Below are 8,625 nucleotides of genomic sequence, written 5' to 3'. Positions count from 1 at the left end.
CTGGACCACACCTCTCTCTAGACAGAGAGGTGGACCTGAGTTTTCCAATTTTCTTGGAAGTTTTTTTGCTCTCCTAATAAATATTAAGGATTACTTTTTATTCTAGAGTTAGTATTATTAATAAGCTTAAACTCATTTTAGTAAATAAATGGAAATTTGTTTTATATCAGGAGCATGATAACCTAAACAAATGATTTATCACATGATATCTCAATCTGTGAGCACTCAAACTTTAACAGAACCCTTAAGTGGACAGAATCTACACAGATGTATCACACAAAGGCAGTCAAACTGTTTAGAAGGATGATTGAGTTCACTCATTTTTTTCTTTTTACTAATTTGATAATCAATTTAGTGAGTCAACAACTCACTTTCAAGTGAATTCCCATGGCCTCATGGGGACCAGTCAAATATTCTTGGTACAGTCTATCTCCATTTAACTCCCTCTAGAAGAGTACTGGAGTGGGGAGCCATTGCCTTCTCTGAGACTAACAAAGGTTCATGTGTAGTGCTTCATGGTCATTACACCAAGCCAGTAGTTCCATAGTAGTTCCACATTCAGGCACGCTTTCTGAATTTTAACTTGCTGACATTCTTGAGTACAGCTGCTAAAGTTCTTAAGTACAAGACTGGCTTCAAATTGTGACTACCGGGAGTAGCAGAGCTGTCATTCCTCTGAACCTCTAAAGCCAGGGAGTCGATGCTTAGGCTGTCTAAACATAACTATTCTGAGAATCAGCTAGACAAGATAGACACATGTGTGGCTGAGACATGTTATAAAGAAATATGTGGAAATCCAAGTGAAGAAATGCCTGGAAGAAAGCATTTGAGATCATTTGAAAGAAGCCAGCTGTCCTGTGGCTGTTTCATGTTAAGTGCTGACTCCAGTAATATATCTAATGATAGTAGATTTCACAAACTTAACCACATTTCAGGATGCAGAAAACTGCCTTTCCCAACTTATTCCTGCACCTTCTTGGGCATCAGGTTGCCTTGTCGGAGAGAATTTATAGGTAATCATGATTGGGGTTTTGAGAAGGGCTTTGAAGCTGGGATTGTGGATGAAGAATTGATAAGTAAGGGCTCACCTTTGCTAGGTATTTACGTCTGGGCCAGACCTTGCATAATCAGGTACCAATCAACTCAGGACTAGGTAAAACCAGGAATCAATTTGGGACACCGTGATGAATCTTGAGCTACCTTAAGCATAGGCCCTAGGCTAGACCAGAGCTGGAAACAGGGTAACAAATCTTAACTAGACTCCTGGATGTTATAAACTAGTTATAAAGTCTAAAAATAAAAGAGGCTTCCCCAGTGGCTTAGTGGTAAAGAATCTGTCTACAAGGCAGGAGGTGCAGGTTTAATCCCTGGGTTGGGAAGATCCCCTGGAGAAGGAAATGGCAACCCACTCCAGTATTCTTGCCTGGAAAATCCCATGGACAGAGGAGCCAGGTGGGCTACAGTTTATGGGGTCGCAAAGAGTCAGACACGACTAAGTGACTGAACAACGACAACAAGTGAAAAATAAAAGTAGATCTGAGGGCAGGAGCATAACCAGGCATGAGACAGGACTGAAACTGAACACAGAAAGTGTTTAAGGATCAAGATCAGAGAGGTACACAACTGAGATACATAGAGAGCTGAATGTTTAAGTATGCCTTTTAGACTGGAGAAATAAATGTGAGATCCACTTTATCTGGACACAGTAAACAGCAACTGGCAATTTCAACAGAAGATAGGGGCCCTCATTAAGCACCAGCTGGTACAGGACCAAGAGGGTGAGTTCCCAATATTCTCTTACATTCTCTCTGTTCTCCTCTGTTTCAGGGAACTGTCCAGAGTCTTGTTCAAGAGAGGATCTTCTATCCCAGCTGCTCCTCTGAGTACTGACATAATTTCCATTTGCATCATTCACTTCCTTCTTTGACTGGAGTTTTCTGCCCAACTGAGCTATGCATCCATCCCCAAAGTAATATAAGGGCAAGTGCCAAAGATAAAGATATGCTGAGCATCCCTAATACTCCCTGCCCTGTCTCATTACAGCTGCTCTTCCTTTTGAGAATAATCACATGCCCATCCCTTCTGAGTCAAACTGCCCACAGTGGTTTAGCTTTGGAGGGCTTCCCAGGTGGCACAGGGAACCACTCCAGAGTGACTGCAAAATGCCAATCTTCAGCTATCTTGGTAATTTCTACATGATTTTCTTATACCTCCTTTACAAAATAAGTGCAGTAATTATCATAGCAAAAACTTGAATTTCTGATGCAATTTCTTGCATCACCCTGCAAGAGGATTTATTACATGACTTATGCCTACAATGTAGCTTATAATAATAATGAAAATAATAATCATAATAGGTGAGTATTATATAGCATTTTTCTAAATACTTTATATATAAGTATATTTTATTTTTACAGAAACTTTATAAGATTGAGATAATTATTCCACATAGGCAACAAAACTGAGATACAGAAAAGTTAAGTCATTTATACAAGGTCTGAGGAAATTAGTAGTGGAGCTGAGATTCGAGCCTACACTGATGCTTACCTGCAACTACACTATGCTGTTCATTCATACTCTACAGTCCAGCTATAACGAATGATCCTATTTCCTATCTTCACCTTTGATTCTCAATCTGCTGTTCTCTCAATCTGCACGTCTCTCTAGAGAAAGCTTCAGCTCAGTTCAGTTCAGTCGCTTTGCTGCTACTGCTGCTAAGTCGCATCAGTCATGTCTGACTCTGTGCGACCCCATAGACGGAAGCCCACCAGACTCCCCCGTCCCTAGGATTCTCCAGGCAAGAACACTGGAGTGGGTTGCCATTTCCTTCTCCAATGCATGAAAGTAAAAAGTGAAAGGGAAGTCGCTCAGTCATGTCCGACTCTTTGTGACCCCATGAACTGCAGCACTCCAGGCCTCCCTGTCCATCACCAACTCCCAGAGTCCACCCAAATCCATGTCCATCGAGTTGGTGATGCCATCCAACCATCTCATCCTCTGTCGTCCCCTTCTCCTCCTGCCCTCAACCTTTCCCAGCATCAGGATCTTTTCAAATGAATCAGCTCTTCACATCAGGTGGCCAAAGTACTGGAGTTTCAGCTTCAGCATCAGTCCTATCATGAACAGCCAGGACTGATCTCCTTTAGGATGGACTGGTTGGATCTCCTTGCAGTCCAGGGGATTCTCAAGAGTCTTCTCCAACACCACAGTTCAAAAGCATTAATTCTTTGGTGCTCAGCTTTCTTTATAGTCCAATTCCCATATCCATACATGACCACTGGAAAAACCATAGCGTTGACCAGATGGACCTTTGTTTACTCTTTCTTTAAATCTTTTCTCAAAGACTTCAATATTAATTCATGATGGCCCTTTCAAAAGTCACCTCTAGCACTCCCACTTCACTAATCATAATGGTTTCTATTAACCTGCATTCATATATGTGTCTCACAGAAGTGTGATCTTTAAAATGAGCGAGACCATGCTTAGTTCCTCATCATATTTAAAGTGACTGATATAATGTGTGGCTTAATTTAGAACATAAGTATTTATTTGCTGACTCAAAGTATAATAAAAGAAAATCAACACAATGTGAAAAACTGAAGGATAAAGAAAACATCACTGACAGAATTTTTTGTATAACGTTTAGGAAACAGCCTTTGTCAATGACTTTGGGGAACCACAGCATCATCATTCAATTCCTCCTCCTCAGGCTATCTACTGACCCACGCATCCAGGCTCTGCTCTTTGTGTTGTTTCTAGAGATTTACCTCCTGACACTAATGCGGAACCTGATGCTGCTGGTGGTGGTAAGGGCTGATTCTCACCTTCACACGCCCATGTTCTTCTTGCTGAGTCATCTCTCTCTCCTGGATCTTTGTTTATCTTCAGTCACTGTACCCAAGATGCTGAAGGACCTCCTGTCTGAGACAAAAACCATCTCACTAAGGGGCTGCCTGGCTCAAGGCTTCTTTGTGTTTATCACTGCAGGGACTGAAACCTGTCTGCTCTCAGCGATGGCCTAGGACCACTATGCCACCATCTGCCACCCTCTGCTTTACAGACAGATGATGAAGAAACAGCTGTGTGTGCAGCTTGTGTGGGGCTCATGGGGCTTGGGTTTCTTGAAAGCTCTTATCAATATCCTCAAAGCTGCTAACCTGGACTTCTGTGAGAACCATACCATTAGCCATCCCAGCTGTGAGGTGCCCTCTCTCTTCCCTCTGTGCTGCTCTGATGTCTCCATCAACCTCATAGTCCTGCTGTGTTCCAGCCTGATGCCTGGGTTTGGGACCCTCCTCCCAGTGGCTTTTTCGTGTGCTCATATTGTCTCCACCATTCTGAGCATCAGCTCCACCTCAGGCCGAAGCAAGACCTTCTCCACCTGCTCATCCCACCTCACTGCAGTGAGCTTCTTCTTTGGCTCTGGGTTTCTCCACTATCTCGTGCCAACTTCAGGATCCCCTCTGGAGTTGATCTTCTCTGTGGAGTATGGTGTGGTCACTCCCATGGTGAATCCTCTCATCTACAGCCTGAGGAACAAGGAAGTAAAGGCTGCTGTGAGAAGAACACTGGGAAAATATATGCGATGGTCCAGATGAGAAAATAAAGCCAGAGGAAAATGGAGAATCAGGATAAAATGATGCCAGTTAGACATTATGAGAGTTTTCACTAAGAAAAATTTCCTGGCTCTATGCAAAGTGATATGTTACAAGATAAATTAACAGTGCATATGAAATGAGCACAGACATAGAGAGATGTTGGGGTAGTCCAAATACAGGGGAAATGATGGGCTAAATAATTATCTCAATCCAGAATATGTGGTCATGAAAGCGTTCACTCATTGTTCCCAGTACTCCTCAAATATTCACTTTGGTCTTCTTATTAGGTAAAGTATTTGTATATTGAATCACTACTTTAAATTGAATTTAGAAAAATGCACTGAGAAGGTCTTCCCTGATAGCTCAGTTGGGAAAGAATCTGCCTGTAGTGCAGGACACCCCAATTTGATTCCTGGGTCAGGAAGATCCGCTGGAGAAGGGATAGGCTACCCACTCCAGCATTCTGGCCTGGAGAATTCCAAGGACTGTGTAGTCCATGGGGTTGCAAAGAGTCGGACACGACTGAGCAACTTTCACTTTTACTGAGTATAACTTTACTATTAAGAAAATATAGATTATTGGATAAAGAGTCATAAACTTGGAGGTCACAGGAAGGGAAACAATGAACTTCAACTGAGAGGCCCTTGATATAAGTAAAAGAGATAAAGGTTCTGAAGAAAAGTTGAGTTTGCTTTTAGGGATAGATGTTTCATGGAAACCTTCCCCAAACTCTGCTGTTTCTTTCCAGCAGTGGCTCACAGATTAACTTCAGCTCCTGGGGAGTCCTACTAATTTCTTTTACCAAGATTTACCTGAGGACACATCACTGGAGAGGGGAACACTCTGGGAGCACAGAATAAGGAAAGTCAGACTCACTGGTACAATACAGAACCACTAGCTATGGTTTGGGTCAAGATGGTTACTGATCCAAAAATGCCTGCCTGGCTCTGCAACTGAAGGGCAGTCATTCTCCATTTGAGTTTTAAAAAGTCATTACAGTTTTTGAAAATATGGCAAAACAGCATGGGTTCTGGGCATAATTTTTGTTGTTGTTCAGTCGCTTGGTCACGTCTGACTCTTTGTGACCACCTGGACTGCTGCACACCAGTCTTCCCTGTCCTTCACCATCTCCCAGAATTTGCTCAAACTTATGTTCATTGAGTCGGTGGTGCCATTCAACCATCTCATCCTCTGTCGTTCCCTTTTCCTCCTGCCTCCTTTAAAAATTTTAAATAATAATTTTAGAGCATAATTTAAAAAGTGAATAATTTGATAACATCTGCCTACCCATTGTATAACTGTTCCACTTCTTGGTGACCCCCTTTCATCCATTTCCATCCTCTGCACTTTGCAGATCTGTGCCACCCTCTTGCTAGCTGCCCATTCTACAAAAACAATTTACTCAAAAAGAGGCTTATTAAATTCCTTTTCTCTAATAATAAATTGTGTCTATAATAATAAAATCAAACCAGTCAATCCTAAAAGAAATCAATCCTGGACAATCATTGGAAGGACTGATGCTGAAGCTGAAACTCCAATACTTTGGCCACTTGATATGAAAGGCTGACTCCTTAGAAGAGACCCTGATTCTGGGAAAGATTGAAGGGTGGAGGAGAAAGTGAACGACAGAGGATGAAATGGTTGAATGGCATCACTGACTCAACGGACATGAGTTTGAGCAAGCTCTGGGAGCTGGTGAAGGATAGCGAAGCCTGGTGTGCTACGGTCCATGTAGTTGCAAAGAATTGCACATGACTGAGTGACTGAACTGAACTGACTGAATAAAAAAATAATAAATAATAAATTTTACCAAGTACATTGATTTGGTAATATCACAACTTTTGCATAGAAACATATTATACATTTTAATATGTTGACATTCTTTTCCTTGGCATTTGACTAACTTCAAGATTAATTAAATTACTGATTTTACACATACATTTTCTCCTAAATGTCAGTTTAGTTCATTCACTCAGCCATGTCCAACTCTTTATAACCCCATGAATTGCAGCACGCCAGGCCTCCCTGTCCACCACCAACTCCTGGAGTTTACTCAAACTCATGTCCATCAAGTCGGTGATGCCATCCAGCCATCTCATCCTCTGTCGTCCCCTTCTCCTCCTGTCCTCAATCCCTCCCAGCATCAGAGTCTTTTCCAATGAGTCATCTCTTCGCATGAGGTGGCCAAAGTATCAGAGTTTCAGCTTTAGAATCAGTCCTTCCAATGAACACCCAGGACTGATTTCCTTTAGAATGGACTGGTTGGATCTCCTTGCAGTCCAAGGGACTCTCAAGAGTCCTCTCCAACACCACAGTTCAAAAGCATCAATTCTTCAGTGCTCAGCTTTCTTCACAGCCCAACTCTCACATCCATACACGACCACTGGAAAAACCATAGCCTTGACTAGATGGACCTTTGTTGCCAAAGTAATGTCTCTGCTTTTGAATATGCTATCTAGGTTGGTCATAACGTTCTATCCAAGGAGTAAGCATCTTTTAATTTCATGGCTGTAATCACCATCTGCAGTGATTTTGGAGCCCCCCAAAATAAAGTCTGATACTGTTTCCACTGTTTCCCCATCTATTTCCCATGAAGTGAAGGGACCAGATGCCATGATCTTCATTTTCTGAATGTTAACCTTTAAGCCAACTTTTTCACTCGCTTCTTTCACTTTCATCAAGAGGCTTTTTAGTTCCTCTTCACTTTCTACCATAAGGGTGGTATCATCTGCGTATCTGAGGTTATTGATATTTCTCCTAGCAATCTTGATTCCAGCTTGTGCGTCTTCCAGCCCAGCGTTTCTCATGATGTACTCTGCATAATAAGTTAAATAAGCAGGGTGACAATATACAGCCTTGACATACTCCTTTTCCCATTTGGAACCAGTCTGTTTTTCCATGTCCAGTTCTAACTGTTGCGTCCTGACCTGCATACAGATTTCTCTAGGGGCAGGTCAGGTGGTCTGGTATTCCCATCTCTTTCAGACTTTTCCACAGTTTATTGTGATCCACACAGTCAAAGGCTTTGGCGTAGTCAATAAAGCAGAAATAGATGTTTTTCTGGAACTCTCTTGCTTTTTCCATGATCCAGCGGATGTTGGCCATTTGATCTCTGGTTCCTCTACCTTTTCTAAAACCAGCTTGCACATCTGGAAGTTCACGGTTCATGTATTGCTGAAGTCTGGCTTGGATAATTTTGAGCATTACTTTACTAGCATGTGAGATGAGTGCAATTGTGTGGTAGTTTGAGCATTCTTTGGCATTCCCTTTCTTTGGGATTGGAATGAAAACTGACCTTTTCCAGTCCTGTGGCCACTGCTGAGTTGTCCAAATTTGCTGGCATATTGAGTGTAGCACTTTCACAGCATCATCTTTCAGGATTTGAAATAGCTCAACTGGAATTCCATCACCTCCGCTAACTTGGTTCGTAGTGATGCTTTCTAAGGCCCACTTGACTTCACATTCCGGGATGTCTGGCTCTAGGTGAGTGATCACACCATCATGATTATGTGGGTCGTGAAGATCTTTTTTGTACAGTTCTCCTGTGTATTCTTGCCACCTCTTCTTAATATCTTCTGCTTCTGTTAGGTCTATACCATTTCTGTCCTTTATTGAGCCCATCTTTGCATGAAATGTTCCCTTGGTATCTCTAATTTTCTTGAAGAGATCTCTAGTCTTTCCCATTCTGTTGTTTTCCTCTATTTCTTTGCATTGATCGCTGAGGAAGGCTTTCTTATCTCTCCTTGCTATTCTTTGGAATAGTACTAAAATTATTTATCAATAGGCAGACACTGATGTATGACATACTAACTGTGTTTTTTTAAAAAATACTTCATTAGCCATAGCTGTTTCTACTCACATTTGGTAATGCTTTTTGTGATAAGATAAGCTTATCAATCGTAGCACCTACACACATTCATTTCTTTATAGTAAGGAATTACTCTGTGACCAGTGGACTTAGAATATATACAGTGAATTATTGGAAGTTTATTTTATTTTCACTGTAATAATCACTTGATTCTAGATG

The 8,625-nt window shown here is 41.6% G+C and overlaps 1 pseudogene; it reads left to right on the top strand.

Moving 5' to 3' along the window:
• The first annotated feature begins 3,662 nt into the window (after positions 1 to 3,662).
• Positions 3,663 to 4,598, top strand: LOC128048366 (olfactory receptor 8S1-like; annotated as a pseudogene).
• The last annotated feature ends 4,027 nt before the right edge of the window (positions 4,599 to 8,625 follow it).

The sequence above is a fragment of the Budorcas taxicolor genome, chromosome 5 (assembly GCF_023091745.1).
Source record: "Budorcas taxicolor isolate Tak-1 chromosome 5, Takin1.1, whole genome shotgun sequence".
In the NCBI taxonomy this organism is placed as follows: domain Eukaryota; kingdom Metazoa; phylum Chordata; class Mammalia; order Artiodactyla; family Bovidae; genus Budorcas; species Budorcas taxicolor.
The sequence above is the reverse complement of the archived record's forward strand: the minus strand, read 5'-3'. Positions and strand labels throughout refer to the sequence as shown.